Genomic DNA, 26,065 nt, shown 5'->3' on the forward strand with positions numbered 1-26,065 from the left:
GGCTGTCAACTACAAGTTGTCAGTACACGATCAAGTTATAATCCGGAGACTATCAACCCGGTCTGGTTTAACTATGAGTCGCCAGTATTATATGTGGTTAAATCGGTGTTTATCACAACCCGGTACAGTTTTATCTTAAACCAGCACAATATGGAAGGAGTTATCAGTACTCAAGATTGGGGTTATCACCTTTACTACAAAAAAGTTGGTAAAACCAACAATGTGATTCAATGTCACAGTTATGATATATTTCATATTTGATTATTCTTAAGTGCAGCCTTGGTTATAAACTCGGGGTATATGTTGGGCATTATGACCCGTCCGGCGGTAAACTGCCAGGACACTTTAAACTTGTTGTATGCAGAAACAGGTTTGTTAAACCGGCCTGGCTTTGGACTATAAGTCGCCAGTATATATATTTGGATTGCGCCATTGGAATTATGCGCTTATAAATCATTGGGTTATATTATTCAAATAGCCAAACTTGGCTGAATTTTCATTATGATATTTGAATAAGGTTTTCATACCGGATTATATTATCTTGAATAGCCCACATGGCTGGATTTTTATTATTAAGATTTTCAAAGTCGCTATAGCGCAATGTCTACTATTTTATCAAAGGATATGATTTATTCTACAATGGAAGGAATAGTCCCGAGTCGCTGCAGGCTTACAACCCGGCACTTGGGGGCTACATTATTTCAGTTGAGATTACATCAAATACACAAGTCTCATGTCGCTGCAAGCATGCACCATGATACTTGGGGGCTAATGCAAAGTCATTGTTTGCTCACCTTATTGAAGACCCGACTCATCACATCGTAATGAGCCGGCCCTTGGGGGCTACCAATTGCTCCTGTCAACAATTCAAGCAAATTACAAGTCCCATGTTGCTGCAAGCATGACAACCCGGCACTTGGGGGCTACATATATGGAGTATTCAGTTTATATGATTGAGATGAACAAACCGTATTTCTTCAAGGTTGAAACACTTATTTGAGCAAGTCTTAAGTTATCACTATGTTCTCCTCTTAAGACTTGCGGGCTACAGGTATTATGCATATAAAGGAGGAACATCTTCATTTTATCAGTTTTGAGCAAATCAGGAAGATCAATTACATGACCCGGTGTCGACAACAATTATAACCCGGTGCCATCAATATTTATAAACCGGCCATTTTGGTAATATTAAATCGGCAAGTTTTACATCTTCAAACCGGCTGAATATCAGATAAGTATTTTCAGACCCATATTTCTTAAATCGGTGCTTTGGGAGCTGAGTCAAAGGAGTTATTCTTCATAATATTTCTCGGTGACAAACCAATGTCGGCAAATTAAGTATGAAGTTGGATTATTGACCTGGATTTTCTAGAAGAAGGAAATGGCAAGGAATTAAGGATGATCAGATGCCGGTTTACAAGAATTCTTAACCCGGAGCATAATCTATCAAATTTGTTCTTGTATTTGTTCTACAGGATCAGTTTAACATGGATAAATCCAAATTAAACTGGGGGCTAATGTCGGGGATATACCCCGCGGTGTAAACCGGCCGGAAGTGTAACCCGGCCGGACTTGGCGGTTTATCTAAAGACCCCGCTGGCACTTGGCGAGTTACTGGTGACTCGCCCTGACCTGGCGGTTTACAAGCAACCCGCCTGGTCATTATGACTCATTGGTAAACTGGCAGGCGGGTCAGAGGAGCGACAAGACCCGGTGGCCCAACGGGCGGTTCATGAAGGCCGGTTCATACCGTGGTGGGCCGGTTTAAGAGGAAAGGCATAAGGAATATTTACCTTACAAGGAGTTAAGACCAGGACTCGTATCCGGTTTGTATTAGAGATAGACTAGTCCTAATCCTAATAGGACTCCACATGTAAATCGCCCCTTCAACATATATAAGGAGGGGCAGGGCTCCTCAAAGAGGAAGAAGGGAGAAGCAAGAAAACAATCTCTAGGGCTAGACACAAAGAGCCGGTTTACGGCGACTCCCTCGTGATGATAATGAGACCTAGCCACAAACAGCATGTAGGGCTATTCTGGATGATGTTTCCCGGGGCCCGAAGCTGTCTAAATCCTTGTCTTGTGTGTTGATCCGCCCTGCGTCTCTCGTCCCACTCAACCCCTCTCAAGCTACCACATAGATGCGTTGGCCTCGCGACTAAGTCCTGACACTAAGGACATCTGCCGTGACAAATCCACGACAATACTCGAAGGAATCTTAAAGTAGACATTTTCATTTTCAGTAGGTTCAATAGGTTGAGGAGCAACTCTTTGCTCTACTTGTCGGGGTGAACATACCCCGAACAAGCCCCTCAGAGGACTACTTTCCATAGTAACAAGTGACAGTAAATTTCAACACACTATACAAATTTTTCCTTACGAAATTCCACCTACCAAAGGCGCTTCACTCCCCGGCAACGGCGCCAGAAAAGAGTCTTGATGAACCACAAGTATAGGGGATCTATCATAGTCCTTTTGATAAGTAAGAGTGTCGAACCCAACAAGGAGCAGAAGGAAATGATAAGCGGTTTTCAGCAAGATATTCTCTGCAAGCACTGAAATTATAGGTAACAGATAGTTTTGTGATAAGATAATTGGTAACGAGCAACAAGTAACAAAAGTAAATAAAGTGCAGCAAGGTGTCCCAATCCCTTTTGTAGCAAAGGACAAGCCTGGACAAATTCTTATATAGAGAAAAGCGCTCCCGAGGACACATGGGAATTATCGTCAAGCTAGTTTTCATCACGTTCATATGATTCGCGTTCGGTACTTTAATAATTTGGTATGTGGGTGGACCGGTGCTTGGGTACTGTCCTTACTTGGACAAGCATCCCACTTATGATTAACCTCTATTGCAAGCATCTGCAAATACAACAAAAGAATTAAGGTAAACCTAACCATAGCATGAAACATATGGATCCAAATCAGCCCCTTACGAAGCAACGCATAAACTAGGGTTTAATCTTCTATCACTCTAGCAGCCCATCATCTACTTATTACTTCCCAATGCCTTCCTCTAGGCCCAAATAATGGTGAAGTGTCATGTAGTCGACATTCACATAACACCACTAGAGGAGAGACAACATACATCTCATCAAAATATCGAACGAATACCAAATTCACATGACTACTAATAGCAAGACTTCTCCCATGTCCTCAGGAACAAACGTAACTACTCACAAAGCATATTCATGTTCATAATCAGAGGGGTATTAATATGCATATAGGATCTGAACATATGATCTTCCACCAAATAAACCAACTAGCATCAACTACAAGGAGTAATTAACACTACTAGCAACCCACGGGTACCAATCCCAGACTTGGAGACAAGAATTGGATACAAGAGATGAACTAGGGTTTGAGAGGAGATGGTGCTAGTGAAGATATTGATGGAGATTGACCCCCTCCCGATGAGAGGATCGTTGGTGATGACGATGGCGATGATTTCCCCCTCCTGGAGGGAAGTTTCCCTGGCAGAACAGCTCCGCCAGAGCCCTAGATTGGTTCCGCCAAGGTTCCGCCTCGTGGCGGCGGAGTCTCGTCCCGAAAGCTGGCTTATGATTTTTTTCCTCATCGAAAGACTCCACATAGCAGAAGATGGGCGTCGGAGGGCCACGAGGGCGCCCACGAGGCAGGGGGCGCGCCCAGGGGGTAGGGCGCCCCCCACCCTCGTGGGCAGGGTGTGGCCCCCCTCCGGGACTTCTTGCGCTCAGTATTTTTTATATATTCTGAAAATGACTTCCGTGAAGTTTCAGGACTTTTGGAGCTGTGCAAAATAGGTCTCTAATATTTGCTCCTTTTCCATCCCAGAATCCCAGCTGCCGGCATTCTCCCTCTTTATGTAAACCTTGTAAAATAAGAGAGAATAGGCATAAGTATTGTGACATAATGTGTAATAACAGCCCATAATGCAATGAATATCGATATAAAAGCATGATGCAAAATGGACGTATCAGGAATGCACATAGCTTCACAATGGCTAATCGAACATTTTTCGGTAGAAGCCCCCTCAATGCAACCGAAAGCAGTTGCGTCATAATCACGTGGCATTCATGAGACTTTAGGTTCTGGAACTTTTTCTCTGCCATATTTATTATTCCCTTTATATTCGACGAGAATCCAGACGGTACCTTAATACTAAGCAGGCATTCAAAGAAGATTTCCTTCTCTTCTTTGGTAAGAGCGTAGCTGGCATGACCCTGATGTATGTCGTCTTCTCCGTGCATACGTTGCTGGTCCTCCCATGCCTCAGGTGTATCTTTTGTCTTCCCATACACGCCCAAGAAGCCAAGTAGGGTCACGCAAAGATTCTTCGTCACGTGCATCACATCGATTGCGGAGCGGACCTCTAGGTCTTTCCAATAGGGCAGGTCCCAAAATATAGATTTCTTCTTCCACATGGGTGCGCGTCCGTCAGCGTCATTCGGAACAGGTTGTCCACCAGGACCCTTTCCAAAGACTACCTTCAAATCCTTGACCATGTCATGTACATCAGCACCAGTACGGTGGCGAGGCTTCGTCCGGTGATCCTCCTCACCTTTGAAATGATTGCCTTTCTTTCTTACGGGATGCCTGCTCGGAAGAAATCGACGATGTCCCAGGTACACATTCTTCCTACAATTTCCCAAATATATACTATCAGTATCATCCAAGCAGTGTGTGCATGCGCGATATCCCTCGTGTGTCTGTCCTGAAAGGTTACTGAGAGCAGGCTAATCATTGATGGTCACGAACAGAAACGCCTTTAGGTCAAATTCTTTCCCCATGTGCTCATCCCACGCACGTACACATGTTCCATTCCACAGCTGTAAGAGTTCTTCAACTAATGGCCTTAGGTACACATCAATGTCGTTGTCGGGTTGCTTAGGGCCTTGGATGAGAACTGGCATCATAATGAACTTCCACTTCATGCACAACCAAGGAGGAAGGTTATACAAACATAGAGTCACAGGCCAGGTGTTATGGTTGCTGCTCTGCTCCCCAAAAGGATTAATGCCATCTGCGCTTAGACCAAACCATACGTTCCTTGCGTCACCTACAAACTCCTTCATGTACTTTCTCTCGATTTTTCTCCACTTCAACCCGTCAGCGGGTACTCTCAACTTTCTGTCTTTCTTACGGTCTTCTCTGTGCCATCGCATCACCTTGGCATGCTCTTTGTTTTGGAACAAACGTTTCAATCGTGGTATTATAGGAGCATACCACATCACCTTGGCTGGAATCTTCTTCCTGGGGCGCTCGCCCTCGACATCACCAGGGTCATCGCGGCTGATCTTATAGCGCAATGCACCACCATACCGGGCAAGCGTTCAAATCCTCGTACTCACCGCGGTAGAGGATGCAGTCATTAGGGCATGCATGTATCTTCTTGCTAACTCTTGAGCATTGCGTTGTTTTTCCCTTGAAGAGGAAAGGGTGATGCAGCAAAGTAGCGTAAGTATTTCCCTCAATTTTTGAGAACCAAGGTATCAATCCAGTAGGAGGCCACACGCAAGTCCCTCGTACCTACACAAACAAATAATAACCTCGCAACCAACGCGATAAAGGGGTTGTCAATCCCTTCACGGTCACTTACGAGAGTGAGATCTGATAGAGATAATAATGATAAGATAAATATTTTCGGTATTTTTATGATATAGATTGAAAGTAAAGATTGCAAAATAAAATAGATTGGAAACTTATATGATGGAGAATAGACCCGGGGCCATAGGTTTCACTAGTGGCTTCTCGCAAGATAGCATAAGTATTACGGTGGGTGAACGAATTACTGTCGAGAAATTGATAGAAAAGCGAATAATTATGAGAATATCTAGGCATGATCATGTATATAGGAATCACGTCCGTGATAAGTAGACCGACTCCTGCCTGCATCTACTACTATTAATCCACACATCGACCGCTATCTAGCATGCATCTAGAGTATTAAGTTCATAAGAACAAAGTAACGCCTTAGGTAAGATGACATGATGTAGAGGGATAAACTCAAGCAATATGATATAAACCCCATCTTTTTATCCTCGATGGCAACAATACAATACGTGTCGTTTCCCTTTCTGTCAATGGGATCGAGCACCGCAATATTGAACCCAAAGCTAAGCACTTCTCCCATTGCAAGAAAGATCAATCTAGTAGGCCAAAACCAAACTGATAATTTGAAGAGACTTGCAAAGATAACCAATCATGCATAAAAGATTTTAGAGAAGAATCAAATATTGTTCATAGATAGACTTGATCATAAACCCACAATTCATCAGATCTCGACAAACACACCGCAAAAAGAGTTGCATCGAATAGATCTCCAAGAAGATCAAGGAGAACTTTGTATTGAGATCCAAAGAGAGAGAAGAAGCCATCTAGCTACTAGCTATGGACCCGAAGGTCTGAAGTAAACTACTCACACATCATCAGAGGGGCCATGGAGTTGATGTAGAGGCCCTCTGTGATAAATTCCCCCTCCGGCGGAGCTCCGGAAAGGGCCCCAAGAAGGGATCTCTTGGGTACAGAAGGCTGTGGCGGTGGAAATAGGGTTTCGTGGTGCTCCTAGATGTTTTTGGGGTATCTAAACATATATAGGAGGAAGAAGTAGGTCGGTTGAGCCACGAGGGGCCCATGAGGGGGAGGGCGTGCCCCCTGCCTCGTGGACTCCTTGTCCGTTTCTTGACATCCACTCCAAGTCCCCTGGATCACGTTTGTTCCAAAAATCACGCTCCCGAAGGTTTCATTCCGTTTGGACTCCATTTGATATTCCTTTTCTGCGAAACACTGAAATAGGCAAAAAAATAGCAATTTGCACTGGGCCTTGGGTTAATAGGTTAGTCCCAAAAATAAGATAAAAGTGTAAAATAAAGCCCATTAACATCCAAAACAGATAATATAATAGCATGGAACAATCAAAAATTATAGATACATTGGAGACGTATCAAGCATCCCCAAGCTTAATTCCTGCTCGTCCTCGAGTAGGTAGATGCTAAAAACAGAATTTTTGATGTGGAATGCTTTCTAGCATGTTCTTCAATGTATTTTTCTCTATTGTGGCATGAATGTTCAGATCCGAAAGATTCAAAATAAAAGTTTATTGTTGACATAAAAATAGTAATACTCCAAGTATGCTAATCAAGCAAATATGTCTTATAAAAATACCATAGCCAAAGAAAACTTATCCCTACAAAATCATATAGTTTGGCCATGCTTCATTTTCGTCACACAAAATGCTCCCATCATGCACAACCCCAATGACAAGCCAAGCAATTGTTTCATACTTAGCCTTTTCAAACTCTTTCAACTTTTACGCAATATATGAGCGCGAGCCATGGACATAGCACTATGGGTGGAATAGAATATGATGATTGAGGTTGTGTGAGAAGACAAAAAGGGAGAAAGTCTCACATTGACGTGGCTAATCAATGGGCTATGGAGATGCCCACCGATTGATGTCAATGCAAGGAGTAGGGATTGCCATGCAACGGATGCACTAGAGCTATAAATATATGAGAGCTCATCAAGGAAACTAAGTGGGTGTGCATCCAACTTGCTTGCTCATGAAGACCTAGGGCATTTGAGGAAGCCCATCATTGGAATATACAAGCCAAGTTCTATAATAAAATTTACCACTAGTATATGAAAGTGATAAAATAAGAGACTCTCTATCATGAAGATCATGGTGCTACTTTGAAGCACAAGTGTGGAAAAAGGGTAGTAACATTGTACCTTCTCTCCTTTTCTCTCTCTCTCTCTTTTGTTTGGGCCTTCTTCTTTTTTATGGCCTCTTTTTTTCGTCCAGAGTCTCATCCCGACTTGTGGGGGAATCATAGTCTCCATCATACTTTCCTCACATGGGACAATGCTCTAATGATGATCATCACACTTTTATTTACTTACAACTCAAGAATTACAACTTGATACTTAGAACAAAATATGACTCTATGTGAATGCCTCCGGCGGTGTACTGGGATTGCAATGAATCAAGAGTGACATGTATGAAAAATTTGAGCATGGTGGCTTTGCCACAAATACGATGCCAACTACATGATCATGCAAAGCAATATGACAATGATGATGTGTGTCATAATAAATGGAACGGTGGAAAGTTGCATGGCAATATATCTCGGAATGGCTATGGAAATGCCATAATAGGTAGGTATGGTGGCTGTTTCGAGGAAGATATAAGGAGGCTTATGTGTGATAGAGCGTATCATATCACGGGGTTTGGATGCACCGATGAAGTTTGCACCAACTCTCAAGGTGAGAAAGGGCAATGCACGGTAACAAAGAGGCTAGCAATGATGGAAGAGTGAGAGTGCGTATAATCCATGGACTCAACATTAGTCATAAAGAACTCACATACTTATTGCAAAAATCTACAAGTCATCAAAACCAAGCACTACGCGCATGCTCCTAGGGGGATAGATTGGTAGGAAAAGACCATCGCTCGTCCCCGACTGCCACTCATAAGGAAAGAAATCAAAGAACACCCCATGCTTCAAATTTGTCACACAATGTTTACCATACGTGCATGCTACGGGACTTGCCAACTTCAACACAAGTATTCATCAATTTCACAATTACTCAACTAGCACACCTATAATATTACCACCTTTATATCTCAAAACAATCTATCAAGCATCCAAGTTCTCTTAGCATTTAAAATTTATAAAAATGAATTACCATGATGTTATAAAGGACTCTCAAAATGATATAAGTTAGGCATGAGAGATCAATTATTTCTATAAAATAGAACCACCGCCGTGCTCTGAAAGATATAAGCGAAGCACTAGAGCAAAAATTATCCAACTCAAAAGATATAAGTGAAACACATAGAGTATTCTAATAAATTCCAATTCATGTGTGTCTCTCCCAAAAGGTGTGTACAGCAAGGATGATTGTGGTAAACTAAAAATCAAAGACTCAAATCATACAAGATGCTCCAAGCAAAACACATATCATGTGGCGAATAAAAATATAGCTCCAAGTAAAGTTACCGATGGACGAAGACGAAAGAGGGGATGGCTTCCGGGGCATCCCCAAGCTTAGGGTTTTGGTTGTCCTTGGATTTTACCTTGGGGTGCCTCGGGCATCCCCAAGCTTAGGCTCTTGCCACTCCTTGTTCCATAATCCTTCAAATCTTTACCCAAAACTTGAAAACTTCACAACACAAAACTTAAAAGAAAATCTCGTGAGCTCCGTTAGTAAAAGAAAACAAACCACCACTTCAAGGTACTGTAGTGAATTCATTATTTATTTATATTGGTGTTAAACCTACTGTATTCCAACTTTTCTATGGTTCATAAACTCTATTACTAGCCATAGGTTCATCCAAATAAGCAAACAACACACGAAAAACAGAATCTGTCAAAAACAGAACAGTCTGTAGTAATTTGTAGGTTTCGAATACTTCTGAAACCCCAAAAATTCTAAAATAAATTTCCGGACATGAGGAATTTATTTATTAATCATACGCAAAAATAATTAACTAAATATCACTCTCCAATAAAAAAATGGCAGCAATTCTCGTGAGCGCTAAAATTTCTGTTTTTTACAGCAAGATCGCAAAGACTTTCCCCAAGTCTTCCCAAAGGTTCTACTTGGCACAAACACTAATTAAAATCATAAAACCACATATAAACAGAGTCTAGATGAATTATTTATTACCAAACAGAATCAAAAAAGCAAGAAACAAAAAGAAAATTGGGTTGCCTCCCAACAAGCGCTGTCGTTTACCCCCCCCCCCCCTAGCAAGGCATAAGATTTCAACGATGCTCACAAGAAAGACAATAATTGAAGCAAAAAGAGCGCATCATAAAACACATGACAAACACATATAAGTCTAACATACTTCCTATGCATAGGCATCTTATAGGCAAACAAATTATCAAGGCAAGCAAAAACTAGCATATGTAAGGAAGCGGAAAGAAACAATAGCAATCACAACATAACGAGAGGTAATTTAGTAACATGAAAGTTTCTACCACCATATTTTCCTCTCTCATAATAATTACATGTAAGATCATAATCAAATTCAACAATATAGATATCACAAAACATATTCTTAACATGATCTACATGTATGCAAAGTTGACACTCTTCCAAAATAGTGGGATTAACATTAACTAAAGTCATGACCTCTCCAAACCCACTTTTATCAAAAATTTCATAAGATTGAACATTCTCCAAATATGTGGGATCTAAAGTTGACACTCTTCCAAACCCACTTTCAATAATATTGCAAAAACTTGATGTCTACTACACAACCTTCTTCTTGTAGACGTTCTTGGGCCTCCAAGTGCAGAGGTTTTTGTAGGACAGTAGCAAATTTCCCTCAAGTGGATGACCTAAGGTTTATCAATCCGTAGGAGGCGTAGGATGAAGATGGTCTCTCTCAAGCAACCCTGCAACCAAATAACAAAGAGTCTCTTGTGTCCCCAACATACCCAATACAATGGTAAATTGTATAGGTGCACTAGTTCGGTGAAGAGATGGTGATACAAGTGGTATATGGATAGTAGATAATGGTTTTTGTAATCTGAAAATATAAAAACAGCAAGGTAACTAATGATAAAAGGGAGCGTAAACGGTATTGCAATGCTAGGAAACAAGGCCTAGGGTTCATACTTTCACTAGTGCAAGTTCTCTCAACAATAATAACATAATTGGATCACATAACTATCCCTCAACATGCAACAAAGAGTCACTCCAAAGTAACTAGTAGCGGAGAACAAACAAAGAGATTATGGTAGGGTATGAAACCACCTCAAAGTTATTCTTTCCAATCAATCCGTTGGGCTATTCCTATAAGTGTCACAAACAGCCCTAGAGTTTGTACTAGAATAACACCTTAAGACACAAATCAACCAAAACCCTAATGTCACCTAGATACTCCAATGTCACCTCAAGTATCCGTGGTTATGATTATACGATATGCATCACACAATCTCAGATTCATCTATTCAACCAACACATAGGACCTCAAAGAGTGCCCCAAAGCTTCTACCGGAGAGTCACGACGAAAACGTGTGCCAACCCCTATGCATAGGTTTAATGGGCGGAATCCGCAAGTTGATCACCAAAACATACATCAAGTGAATCACGTGATATCCCATTGTCACCACAGATAAGCACGGCAAGACATACATCAAGTGTTCTCAAATATTTAAAGACTCAATCCGATAAGATAACTTCATAGGGAAAACTCAATCCATTACAAGAGAGTAGAGGGGGAGAAACATCATAAGATCCAACTGTAATAGCAAAGCTCGCGATACATCAAGATCGTACCACCTCAAGAACACGAGAGAGAGAGAGAGAGAGAGATCAAACACATAGCTACTAGTACATACCCTCAGCCCCGAGGGTGGACTACTCCCTCCTCATCATGGAGAGCACCGGGATGATGAAGATGGCCACCGGAGAGGGATTTCCCCCTTCGGCAGGGTGCCGGAACGGGTCTAGATTGGTTTTCGATGGCTATGGAGGCTTCTGGCAGCGGAACTCCCGATCTATTGTGCTCCCCGATAGTTTTAGGGTATATGGGTATATATAGGTGGAAGAAATACATCAGGGGAGCCACAAGGGGCCCACGAGGGTGGAGGGCGCGCCCAGGGGGTGGGCGCACCCCCCTGCCTCATGGCTTCCTCGTTGATCCCCTGACGTGCACTCCAAGTCTCTTGTATTGCTTTCTTTCCAAAAATAACTTTTCCGAAGGTTTCATTCCGTTTGGACTCCATTTGATATTCCTTTTCTGCGAAACACTGAAACACTGAAACAAGGGAAAACAGAAACTGGCACTGGGCTTTGGGTTAATAGGTTAGTCCCAAAAATCATATAAAATAGCATATAAATGCATATAAAACATCCAAGGTTGATAATGTAATAGCATGGAACAATCAAAAATTATAGATACGTTGGAGACGTATCAACACTATTATCAATCTCATATTTATCATGGGGCTTAAATAAATTTTCAAGTTCATAAGAAGAATCACCCCAATCATGATCATTGCAGCAAATAGTAGTCATAGCAAAACTAGCATCCCCAAGCTTGAGGTTTTGCATATCATTAACACAATTGTCATTAAGAGAGTTTATGATAACATCATTGCAATCGTGCTTTTCATCGAAGGAACTATCAAGTATGGGTGCAATAGCAACGATCTCATGTTTAACATAAGGAACTATAGCAAAATCATCTTCATAAATATTGCATCATGGCCACAAGAATAGCAAGCATCATGTTCATCAAGGGATATTTCAATCAAATCATCGGAATCATAATTATCTATAGATTCATGCATATCATTATTTTCTTCCCAAGCAACGGCCATTCTTTCAATAAATTCTTTGACATAGACATTATGAGCATAGTTTTCATAGCAATATTTAAGTATGTCAAAATTTTCAGATTCGTAAAGAGTAATATGATACTTTTCAATTAAAGAAGCAACTTCATAAGCACCCTTAAAAGCAACAAATTCTTCAATTTGTTCGATATCGTAGTAACTATAAACACCCTTTGCATAAGAAGACAATATTTCATTATCATTAAACTCACATAGGTAGGGGAGGTTTTTTAGGATTCTTAGAGCAACAAGTAAAATAATGAATTTCACAAAGATTCCAAGCATAACACAGCAATCTGTTTATTTGATCCCATAAGAATCTCCCTTTTTTCAGACAAACGGTGACGCACAAAATGAGCATGCTCATCTAAAGATTTCCCATCAACTAGGCTAGTTGGGGTTTCAGCACGAGCGCATAAGGATCGAAGATGATAAAAGTAGAACACTTTAAGTGGATCCATAATATAGATTTTTAGCAAGCAAAGATGCAAGCAAATAGAAGGCACGTGGAAACACAAAGAAAGATACACACGGGAAGAAGGCGAACAGAAAAGAGGGCGAATAGAACGGCAAGGGTGAAGTGGGTGAGAGGAAAGCGAGAGGCAAATGGCAAATAATATAATGCGAGGGATAAGAGTTTGTGATTGGTACTTGGTATGTCTTGACTTGTGCGTAGACTCCCCGGCAGCGGTGCCAGAAATCCTTCTTGCTACCTCTTGAGCACTGTGTTGGTTTTCCCTTGAAGAAGAAAGGGTGATGCAGCAAAGTAGCGTAAGTATTTCCCTCGGTTTTTGAGAACCAAGGTATCAATCCAGTAGGAGGCCACACGCAAGTCCCTCGTACCTACACAAATAAATAAGAACCTCGCAACCAACGCGATAAAGGGGTTGCCAATCCCTTCACGGTCACTTACGAGAGTGAGATCTGATAGAGATAATAATGATAAGATAAATTCTTTTAGTATTTTTATGATATAGATTGAAAGTAAAGATTGCAAAATAAAATAGATTGGAAACTTATATGATGGAGAATAGACCCAGGGGCCATAGGTTTCACTAGTGGCTTCTCTCAAGATAGCATAAGTATTACGATGGGTGAACGAATTACTGTCGAGCAATTGATAAAAAGTGAATAATTACGAAAATATCTAGGCATGATCATGTATATAGGCATCACGTCCGTGACAAGTAGACCGACTCCTCCCTACATCTACTACTATTACTCCACACATCGACCGCTATCCAGCATGCATCTAGAGTATTAAGTTCATAAGAACAGAGTAACTGTGACGGCCCCAATTTGGCCGTACACTAATCATGCACGCAAATGTGTACGGCCAAGATCAGGAACTCACGGGAAGATATCACAACACAACTCTAGACACAAAATAAAATAATACAAGCTTTATATTACAAGCTAGGGGCCTCGAAGGCTCGAATACAAATGCTCGAATGCACAAGAGTCAGCGGAAGCAACAATATCTGAGTACAAACATAAGTTAAACAAGTTTGCCTTAAGAAGGCTAGCACAAAAGTAGCAATGATCGAAAAGGCAAGGCCTCCTGCCTGGGACCTCCTAACTACTCCTCGAAGCCGAACTCCATGTAGAATCATCCTCGGGATCCTCTAGCTCCTGGACTCCATCATATGATCGCAATAACCGGGAAAGGGGAAAAAGAAGTAGCAAAGCAACCGTGAGTACTCATCCGAAGTACTCGCAAGCAAGGATCTACACTACATATGCATTGGTATCAATGAAATGGGTAGTATATGTGGACTGAACTATAGAATGCTGGAATAAGAGGGGGATAGCTAGTCCTTTCGAAGACTACACTTCTGGCAGCCTCCATCTTGAAGCAGTAGAAGAGAGTAGAGGTAAGTTAACCAAGTATCAGCGTATAGCATAATCCTACCCGGTGATCCTCTCCTTGTCGCCCTGTTAAAGAGCGATCACCAGGTTGTATCTGGCACTTGAAAGGGTGTGTTTTATTAAGTATCCGGTTCTAGTTGTCATAAGGTCAAGGTACAACTCCGGGTCGTCCTTTTACCAAGGGACACGGCTATTCGAATAGATAAACTTCCCTGCAGGGGTGCACCACATTTCCCAACATGCTCGATCCCCTTTGGCCGGACACACTTTCCTGGGTCATGCCCGGCCTCGGGAGATCAACACGTCGCAGCCCCACCTAGGCACAACAGAGAGGTTAGCACGCCAGTCTAAATCCTATGCGCGCAAGGGTCTGGGCCCATCGCCCATTGCACACCTGCACGTTGCGTACGCGGTCGGTGAGCAGACCTAGCAATCTCCATTACAAAGGAACTTGCGTTACGCGGTCCAACCCGGCGCGCGCCGCTCAGTCGCTGACGTCACGAAGGCTTCGACTGATACCACGATGTCAAGTGCCCATAACTGTTCACGCGTAGTCGGTTAGTGCGTATAGGCCAGTGGCCAGACTCAGATCAAATACTGAAATCTCGTTAAGCATGTTATTTTGAAGTAACCGGGGACATCGACCAGGGCCAGGCCCACCTCTCTCCTAGGTGGTCTCAACCTGCCATGTCGCTCCGCCACAAAGTAACCATCAGGGGGCTGTCGGGAACCCAGGCCCATCACTACCTGGATGGAACCACCTGCCCCTTCAGCCCGCATCTCCAAACAGTAACATAAGTATGTAAAAGTATATAGTATATGTACCCATGATCACCTCCCAAAGTAATCACGGCCCAGTAGTATAGCATGGCAGACGGACAAGAGTGTAAGGCCACTGATGGTAAACTAGCATCCTATATTAAGCATTTAGGATTGCAGGTAAAGGTAACAACAGTAGTAGCAAGGACAGGCTATGCATCAGGATAGGATAAACAGAAAGTAGTAACATGCTACACTACTCTAATGCAAGCAGTAGAGAGAAGAATAGGCGATATCTGGTGATCAAGGGGGGATTGCCTGGTTGCTCTGGCAAGTAGGGGTCGTCAACAACATAGTCGACCGGGGCACCAGCAGCGGCGTCAGTCTCGTAGTTTACCGGAGAGAAGAGGGGGAAGAAACAATGAATATAAGGCAAACGGATGCATATCGATGCATGACATGACAAGTAACGGTGCTAGGTGTGCCCTAACGCGGTAGTAGGTGATACCGGCGAAGGGGGAAACATCCGGGAAAGTATTCCTGGTGTTTCAGATTTTCGGACAAGCGGACCGAAGGGGGAAAGTTGCGTGTTTTCTATGCTAGGGATGTGTGGTGGACGAACGGGCTGCGTATCTGGATTCGTCTCGTTGTTCTAAGCAACTTTCATGTACAAAGTTTTTCCATCCGAGCTACGGTTTATTTCATATTAATTTTAAAAGATTTAATTCATTTTTAGGATTTATTTAATTATTTTAAATCAACATTATCCAGAATAGTGTTTGCTGACGTCAGCATGACATCAGTAGTCAACAGGGTGTTGACTTAGTCAAACTGATGTGTGGGTCCCGCATGTCATTCACTGATAGTTAATTAACAATGGTTAATTATGTTAATTAGTTAATTAGGCTAATCTAATCAGGATTAATTAAGTTAATTAATGTTTTAATTATTTTTTTACTTATTTTTAATTAATTCTTTTTTTAATAACGTTCTGTGTTGGGGGCGTTAGCCAGTGGCCTGGAGGGCCTTAACGGGCGCGGGCATCGGGCCTCGGGTGCTCGCCCGCGGGGGGAGCAACCGATTGGGCGCTGCGGGGTAGTTGGCGGGAGCTGGTGCCGGCGCGCCGGCGTGGAGCTCCGACGAGCTGCAGTCGGGCGGAGCAGGGGGAAGCAGAGGCGGTTGGTGAAGGTGGAAGAGGCAGGGAGGCGGCGGGGACCGGACCGGGCGGCAGCGATGAGCGCAGGCGGAGGGGGCTGGTCAGGGCGAGCAACGAACATCAAACATCGGCGGATGTGGGAAACAGACGAACACAAATTCCCCCTTCAAAAGCCGGTTTACTATGTGTCCACTGTCCTCACCCCATGCAAATCACGGTACCCACATTATCAAAAGATTGCATATGCGGTATTCATGGCATCCCGGAAGCTACGACACTACTTTCAAGAGTGTTCAATCACAGTAGCATCGGAAGTACCACTCAACGATGTTATAAACAACCGTGACGCAACGGGCCGGATTGCAAAATGGGCCATCGAGCTCCTCCCATTTGACATAACTTATAGGCCACGGCGAGCTATCAAGTCGCAAGTTTTGGCCGACTTCGTCGCAAAATGGACGGAGGCCGAACTCCCTAAAGAGTACGGCACAAATTCAAACTGGATCATGCACTTCGACGGTTCCAAAATGTTGGCCGGACTAGGGGCCGGCGTCGTTTTGACGTCCCCCACAGGAGACACAGTTCAATATGTACTCCGGATTATGTACACGGACTCCAACAATGCAGCCGAATATGAGGCCCTTTTACATGGTCTCCGGATGGCAGTATCCATGGGCATTCAACGCCTAGAGGTGCGCGGGGATTCGAACCTCGCGATATCCCAAATAAATGGAGACTTCGATGCCAAGGATCCAAAAATGGCAGCTTACCGCAACGCCGTCCTCAAAATGTCAGCTCGGTTTGAGGGGCTCGAATTTCACCATATAGCCCGAGAAAATAATCAGGCGGCAGACGTCCTGGCACGCATCAGCGCAAAACGCGATGCGGTCCCCCCAACATCTTCCTGGAAAGGCTGTTCAAGCCATCCGTAGTATGGGAAGGGGAACATGGCAATATTAGCCCGGACCCAACCGCACTGTCCGACGCCGAACAATCTAACATAATCGGAGGCTCTGCCAATGAAATCACAACCTCAGCCCACGTACTAATGGTCGTTATCGCCCCGTGGACAGAACCATTCCTAGCCTACCTTACTAGGCAGGAACTCCCAGAGGACCAAAATGAGGCACGCTGTATAGTGCGGCGATCTAAAGCCTATAAAGTCCATGAGGGAGAACTTTATAAGAAAAGCACTACCGGAGTCCTTCAAAGGTGCATCTTCGAAGAGGAAGGGCGGAACCTGCTCGCTGAAATTCATGCCGGACTCGGTGGCCATCACGCCGCAGCCCGGTCCCTTGTAAGCAACGCTTTCCGTACAAGCTTTTATTGGCCAACGGCCCGGGCGGACGCTCAGGACTTGGTCCAAAAATGCGTCGGTTGCCAGCTTTTTGCAAACCAAAGCCATATGCCAACCACCACCCTCCGAACTATCCCCATCACTTGGCCTTTCGCGGTTTGGGGGCTTGACATGGTGGGAGCCCTTAAAGGCGGAACCCACAAGAAAAAATACTTACTGGTCATGGTGGATAAGTTCACCAAATGGATAGAAGCCAAGCCTGTTAAGACGGCTGAATCCGGACCTGTGATAGACTTTATATCCGGGGTCGTACACCGTTATGGCGTCCCCCACAGCATCATCACCGATAACGGCATGAACTTTACGGCCGACGAGGTAAAACTCTGGTGCAAAAACATGGGCATCAAGCTCGATTACGCTTCCATCTATCACCCACAAACTAACGGTCAGGTCGAACGTGCAAATGGTCTCATCATGAGCGGCATCAAACCCAGATTAGTGCGGTCCCTCAAGGAATCTAACACGCACTGGGTAGAGGAGCTCGACTCCGTACTCTGGGGGCTGCGGACCATGCCAAATCGCACCACCGGATACACACCATTTTTTATGGTGTACGGCGCAGAGGCAGTCTTGCCCTGCGACATAATTCATGACTCACCTCAAGTGCGCATGTACGAAGAAAGGGAAGCCAAGCTCGATCGGCAGGACAGTTTGGACGCCTTAGAGGAGGAGCGCGACATGGCACAATCCCATTCTGCATTCTATCAACAGCAGGCTCGAAGATATCAAAGCAGAGAAGTGCGAGCCAAAAACTACAACATCGGCGAATTAGTTCTACGCCTGCCGGACAAGAAAAAGGACAAGCTGAAGCCCAAATGGGAAGGTCCCTTCATAATCGACCAAGTCCTGACTGGTGGAGCATACCGCCTGCGAGATGCGTCGGATAACCGACTCGAGCCGAACCCATGGAACGCAGCCCGTCTCCGAAGATTCTATACCTAGCGCCGGACTCTGTGTTTGTCTCCTTCCTCTGTCCATTTTTTACATTCTTTGTCTTACATTTCTCTCCTTCCCCTCTTTTCTTTTATAGCCCTTAAAGGCTCCTCAAGTGACGTGCTACTTGCGCTCATTAAACCTGGGGGCTTCTTTAACAGAAGCTTATTTACTCGGGCTTCACGCCCACCACATGTGTCAAACTTCCGCATGTACCTTTTCTTCACCATTATATGCATCGATATGACTTAAGTTTTGGCCAAGCTGGGTTGCCTGGCTCCTGTGCTTACCCCTACGTTCCCGATTGTTCGGCTAGGTGGTAAAGGGAGCACCTCTGCGATTGTTACTGCCGGATCAGCCGGATGTGTACCTCAGACTAGGTGAAGCCGAAAGCTAGCGTTCTTAAGGGAATATTCGGTCGGTGAACTAAAAGTTGACCTTTTTTACTTATTTATATATATGCCCCCAGATGATTTTCTTGTGTTTGCAGTCCGGACATGCACTTTAGGGCATGCCTCCGAGAGAAAGGAACCCCTAATGGAACTATTCTCTCTGGAAGATGTTTCTTACTAACCATGTAATATAACATAACTAGTTGGGCACTTGTCTGATAAAGCACTAATGACCCCTACGCCTGGTCTCCATGCATACCCCGGTTCTTACATAACCGGTAGGGTATTCGGACACACTCCGGACCGTCAGGTCCTGAGGTTGAAGCGAAAAGGTCGGCAACGACAAATGATCTACAATCCGGCTAGAAGGCATTACACATGTCAATTAAAAATTACATAGTCACTCTGACTGATTGTATTCCTCTTCAATACCATCTAACAGGCTGTCTAACTTACAGTCCTGCTGGGAATACTTTGCGGCCAATTCTACTTGGCCGTACACTAAGCTTATAGTGATCTCCTTCCCGTCAGGCCCCACAGGTCCGACCTCGGCCATGTGGTTTGGGTCAGACTTCGTGTACCGCGTCTTCACCATGGCCCAGGCCTCCATAGTGCCTTGTCGGCAGGCCGATATCTTCCACAATCGGAAGCGCCGCCGAGCTCTCTTAAGCTTCTCCGAAAGCTCTCCAAGGCCCTCGGGCATGGAGTGGGAAGGCCATAAGGCTTGGGCAACGCCTCGCATCGCCTGCCAAACTCGCTCGTGCAGTTGCGAGAGCTCGGGAAGAAGATCACCCATAGAACCGGGCATCTCCTCTGCAGGACAACCCGTTAGCATACCTACAGACATTACTCTGTTAGTCGACTTCCTCGCCGAACCCTTTTCTTTCAAAGATTCGCTTAAGCACTTACTAAATATGCCGCATCGAAGCCGCTGATTCTCCTTAGTGGAGTCCAACAGCTGGCCACGAACATCTTTAAGTTCAACGTCCAGCTTGGTGTTGGCGTCCTGAAGATCATTCTTCTCCCGCCTCACCCTTGTCAGCATACTCTCACCGGCCTTTAGCCGGCGTAAGAGTTGTTGCCTCTCCGGATCGAGTCCGGCGCAATCTGCAATATGATTTGTCAGATTTACACCCACACCGCACTTCACAAGATACTAATCTTTCGAAGTGTATCTTACCAGAGGGGGTCTCTTTGGGCTCCCCTACCGCGGCTAGTGCGGCCTCCAGTTGGGCTTTGCACTCTTCCAGCTCCTGGGACAGTACGGTACTCTTCTCTGTAAGAACCTGCATAACAAATGATCCTTAAATCAGTTACTCTAACTATTTCAAGTCTCGGGGGCTACTGGTATATATATATAATTACCAAAATTTTCTTACCTGTATGTCTTTTACATATTGCTCTGTGGCTCTGGCTAGACCATTTTGAGTGGCACGGAGGTACGCATCTCCCGAATTAAAGGCATCTAATGCCTCTTGGGAGAAACAAGCATCGCGAAGGATTGTCCGGCGACGCCTGTGGTTCATGGCACTCTCCACCTCAGAGTTGGTGGCAAACAACCTGTCCACATCCTCCATCGGAGGAGCGTCCGATGCGCGTCTTGTGTTCGCCTCTGCCTCCGGACCAGGCTCTGGAGCCTGGCTGGTGGAGGCGCGGTTGGCAGCCTCTCCGGGTATTAGTCCGGCGAGGTCTCTTTGTCCTGAAGAGAGCACGAGTGTTAATATGCCTCACGGGTGTAACACCTGGGATAAGGGGGCGCGCCATACCTTTGCGCTGACGCCTCGGTCCGGACCGCACCTCTTTTCTGCCCACGGGGCCCTGCGGCCCCTCGTTGGCTTGCCGCCGCAGGTTCGGCCTCCCGTCTCAAAAACCTCCCCTGCAAAGCTCGGTTGTAATCAGAAAACTGCAAACACGAGAGGGCGGACACCTATTCGGGGTACTGGGACTTCGATCTCAGTTACTTGGGAGGCCGGGATTAGCCCTGGGTAATCAGCCGTAATGGCCACCAAGGCATTGTCCTTGCTCAATTGATGGAACACTCCATCAATCAGCTCCACAGATATGTCTGGATCCTCTTGAGAGGCCGGGTCGAGGGACCTTCCTGGGTCCTCGGGTTGTGGAGGAGGGCTGTTTATTTCCTTAACAGCCCGGCGCAGTTCCTGCGTTGAAGTTGTTAGACTAAATATTTAACAATGGGAATACAAAACGGATGGGCAAGTAAATGCGGCCTCTTACCCATCTTGGTGGATTGTGCATAGAGAATCCACCCTGTGGGTTGACGTGGAGAAATTCCTCCTCTTCTCCCTTATACAAAGTGGACAAGATCTTTAGTAGGGCGGCAGCCGAATCCGGCCCCTTACGGCCGTAGCGGGTGGCGTCGTCCTCCCCGTTGAAGTCCCACATGGGGTGGCTTCTATACTGAAGTGGCTGCACCCCCGCATTATGCATTCGGCCATAACCCCTATCATGGTCAGTCCAGAATGGGCTAACAATCTTATTCGGCCCATCAGGTAAATGATGTCCCTGTCACTTTCCCTCTGAGGGCTCCGTGGACGCCATCTCAGGCGCTTCTTTAAGGGAGCACTGTCGAACTCAGGGAGGCCGATCCGAACAGGATCCGGCAGCGGGACGTCCTCTATATAAAACCATTCCGAAGGCCAGTCTTCGGACGCCTTCTTTGGGGTTCCGGATAGATATCCGGTCCCGGCGATGCGCCACACTTCGGCTCCGCCCACTTGATACATTGACCCCTCCTTAGAGCGGGGCACCAGGCAGAATAACCTCTTCCACAGCGCGAAATGAGCCTCAACACCCAGGAATAGCTCACAAAGGGCGACGAAGCCCGCGATATGCAATACAGAGCCGGGCGTGAGATTGTGCAGCTGGAGGCCATAGAACTCCAGAAGCCCGCGGAGAAATGGATGAATTGGAAATCCAAGTCCTCTTACGAGATAAGGTACGAGTGTAACACCCCGGATATGATTTACCCAATATGTATTCCAACTCTTGCCATTTCTGGCGTTAAGTTATTTTATTTTCTCGGGTTCGGGTTTTTGTCTTCGTGTTGTTGTCATTGTCATGCATCTCATATCATGTCATCATGTGCATTGCATTTGCATACATGTTCATCTCTTGCATTCGAGTATTTTCCCCGTTGTCCGTTTTGCATTCCGGCGCTTCGTTCTCCTCCGGTGGTCAATTCTACCTTTCTTTCGTGTGTGGGGATTAAACATTTCCGGATTGGACCGAGACTTGCCAAGCGGCCTTGGTTTACTACCGGTAGACCGCTTGTCAAGTTTCGTACCATTTGGACTTTGTTTGATACTCCAACGGTTAACCGAGGGACCGAAAAGGCCTCGTGTGTGTTGCAGCCCAACACCCCTCCAAGTTGGCCCAAAACCTACCAAAATCTCTCCCATCATCTAGAGCGTTCGATCACGATCGCGTGGCCGAAAACCGCACCTCATTTGGACTCTCCTAGCTCCCTCTATGCCTATATATACCTCCCCCTTTCCAAATCTCGGATCCCCTCCTCGAAACCCTAAAAAATATCTCCTCCGTCCCCGCCGGACACGTCCGGACGGAGCCGGACGCGTCCGCCCGCCGCCTCCAACCAACCAGTCACCGCCATGTGGCCCGGGCGAGCCCCACATCGCCGCCGCCGCCCGAGGCCCGTCCGGCCCGCTCGGGGCCCCCGCGGCCCAATCACCCGCGCCGTCGCCCGCCTTCGTCTTCCTCCCGCGCGGCCGAGCGCGCCCGAGCCGCCCCGCTCCGGCTGCCGCGTACTCCATCGCCGGCGACCTCCGGCGCAAGCGCCCTCGCCGGACCTTGCCTCCACGCCGCCCCGACGCCGCCAAGTCCGTTCCCCATCGCCGCGGCCAACGTCGGCGAGCTCCTCCCCCACTCCGGCGAGCCGGAGAGCTCCTCCCCGCTCTGGCGCCGAACCCCCTCACTCCGGCCGCCCCGACTTCAACTCCGGCGCCGACCTCCCCGGCGATCGTCGGGAACCGCGCTGCTACAGTACCCCCAGATCCAGATCTGGATCTCGGGTTGACTTTTGCCCCGAAACCCTAATATTCTTGCTATGTTCATTGCATCGTAACTTTGCATCCATAGCTCCATTTTGGGCATATAGCATATCAAAATGTTCGCCTCAGAGAGTACATCATTTCATTCCATTGCATCATTTTCATTTGAGTTCATCTTGATTCCCGAAATACTGTTAGAAGAGTGCCACTTGAGATAATTGTCAGATCTGCTACTCCATTTAGATATTTGTCATTTTTGCCATGATTATTGTGTGCATGATATGCCCGTGAGCTCTACGTATGTTTTGTTAAGGGATTTGCCATCTTTCCAGAGGTGCAACCCATGTATTTTTGTGATGTGTGTGGTGACTAGCACAAGCTTGCAAAGTGGTGCACTTGTTAGTGCTGATTTCAGGGACTTAGCATTTCCACCAAGTCTTTGGTCTGTTTATCTCATGATGCCATATGTTCATGTTGTTCCCTAGTGATCCGTGCCTCTTTTGAGGATGATCAGTAAGGATGTTTTGTTAACCTTGTAGTGCTCTATCTATCCATGTCTTTGTTTGCAATTATGGAGCACCCTATCTTGAGTCAATCGAGCTCTACTTTTGATACTTTGTGAATCTGGGCAGATTGTCTACTAGTTAGCGATTTTGCCGATGATGTTGTAGTTGATCCGTGCATGCCATGTTATTGTTCTTGGCATGTCTAGCTTGTATTTTGTGTATTCTTGATGGGTGTATGCTTGGATTATCATGACATGCTCTGTAGTGAGTGCATTGAGCTCGTAAACATGCCTACTTGATATCTGTTTTCAGCATGCTCCAGTTTTCACTAAGTCTGAGAACTGATTATGTTTTTGCCATGTTCACATGCTTGCAAATGTATTTTCTGATCCCTTTTGGCTCAAGGTCACTAAGGGACTTTTGTTAAGCTCTTTGAGTAGCTCCATGCCATGCTTTACTTTGTCATGTTCAGGTCTTGTAGCATATAGTTTTGGTGCTCCGAAGAGTGCTATCTGATCTGAAATTCCAGACAAATGTTAATTTCACTAAGTCTGAAATCTGTTTACCAAATGCATTTTTGCCATGCTTGTTTGAACATGTTAATGGATGAATTGGCCGAAGCTTAGTGCTAGACTTTTGTTAAGCATCATGAATGTGTCCCTGCCATGTATTTTGATGCCATGTTTGGGTGATGTAGCATGTTCATCTCGTGACATTTAGTTGACTACTTGCTGTAAATCGCAGAACGGTGTCATTTTTGAATTGCTTGTCATTTCCAAACCGTAACTCCGATTCCGGCGTTCTTTATATCGTTTTCAAGCAATTTCATCTCATCTTTCCAGTGGCACACTTGGATTTACAAGTTGAGTCCAGGTTCATGTATTCCTTGTCAAATCTTGCATATGCATCCCGCATCGCATCCCGCATAGCATACCATCTTTGCATCATGTTGTTTGAGTTGTGCACGTGGTTGATTGTGTCCTTGTTGCTTGTTTGTCTTGTTTGGGTAGAGCCGGGAGACGAGTTCGCTAACGAGGAGCCCGTTGAGTTTGCTTTCGAGGATCCAATCAACTCTGACAACTGTGCAGGCAAGATGGTCATACCCTTGAAATCACTATTATCTTTGCTTTGCTAGATGCTCGCTCTTTTGCTATGCCATGCTACGATGCCTACCACTTGCTTTCAAGTCTCCCAAATTGCCATGTCAAACCTCTAACCCACCATGTCCTAGCAAACCGTTGATTGGCTATGTTACCGCTTTGCTCAGCCCCTCTTATAGCGTTGCTAGTTGCAGGTGAAGATTGGAGGCCGTTCCTTGTTGGAACCTTATTTAATTGTTGGGATATCATTATATTGCCATGTTATCTTAATGCATCTATATACTTGGTAAAGGGTGGAAGGCTCGGCCTCTCGCCTAGTGTTTTGTTCCACTCTTGCCGCCCTAGTTTCCGTCATATCGGTGTTATGTTCCCGGATTTTGCGTTCCTTACGCGGTTGGGTTATAATGGGAACCCCTTGATAGTTCGCCTTGATTAAAGCTTTTCCAGCAATTCCCAACCTTGGTTTTACCATTTGCCACCTAGCCTCTTTTTCCCTTGGGTTTCCGGAGCCCGAGGGTCATCTTATTTTAAACCCCCCCGGGCCAGTGCTCCTCTGAGTGTTGGTCCAACCTAGAGCCCCTTGCAGCGGCACCTCGGGGAAACTCGAGGGTTGGTTTGTACGGATTGCTTATCCGATTGTGCCCTGAGAACGAGATATGTGCAGCTCCTATCGGGATTTGTTGGCACATTCGGGCGGTGTTGCTGGATTGGTTTTAACTTGTCGAAGTGTCTTGTAGAACCGGGATACCGAGTCTAATCGGAATGTCTCGGGAGAAGGTCTATTCCTTCGTTGACCGTGAGAGCTTGTCATGGGATAACTTGGGACCCCCTGCAGGGTTTGAACTTTCGAAAGCCGTGCCCGCGGTTATGGGCAGATGGTAATTTGTTAATGTCCGGTTGTAGATAACTTAAACCTTAACTTAATTAAAATGAATCAACTGTGTGAGTTACCGTGATGGCCTCTTCTCGGCGGAGTCCTAGAAGTGGACACGGTGTTGGAGTAATGCTTGCCGCAGGATTGCCCTCTTTAGTTATGCGCTCGCGCCTTGCCTTCTCTTCTCGCTCTCTTTTGCGAACAGGTTAGCCACCAGATATGCTAGCCGCTTGTTGCAGCTCCACATATATTTACCTTGCCTTACCTATAAGCTTAAATAGTCTTGATCGCGAGGGTGCGAGATTGCTAAGTCCCTGTGGCTCACAGATTACTATTACACCAGATGCAGGGCCTGATGATTTCGCTCCAGATGGCGCGCTCGACCTCAAGTGGGAGTTCGACGAGGACTCTCAACGATACTATGTTTCTTTTCCTGATGATCAGTAGTGGTGCCCAGTCGGGGTGATCGGGACCGTGTCGCATGTTGGGTTATCTTTTATTTTGGCGCCGTAGTCGGGCCATGAGTGTTTGAATGTTGCAATGTTATTTATGTACTTGATTGACGTGGCGGGTGTAAGCCAACTATGTATCTCCCCTTTATTATTTATATTACATGGGATGTTGTGAAGATTACCTTACTTGCAACATTGCTTTCAATGCGGTTATGCCTCTAAGTCGTGCCTCGACACGTGGGAGATATAGCCGCATCGAGGGTGTTACAAGTTGGTAATCAGAGCCATCCCGACCTTAGGAGCC

The sequence above is a fragment of the Triticum dicoccoides genome, chromosome 5A (genome assembly GCF_002162155.2).
Source record: "Triticum dicoccoides isolate Atlit2015 ecotype Zavitan chromosome 5A, WEW_v2.0, whole genome shotgun sequence".
In the NCBI taxonomy this organism is placed as follows: domain Eukaryota; kingdom Viridiplantae; phylum Streptophyta; class Magnoliopsida; order Poales; family Poaceae; genus Triticum; species Triticum dicoccoides.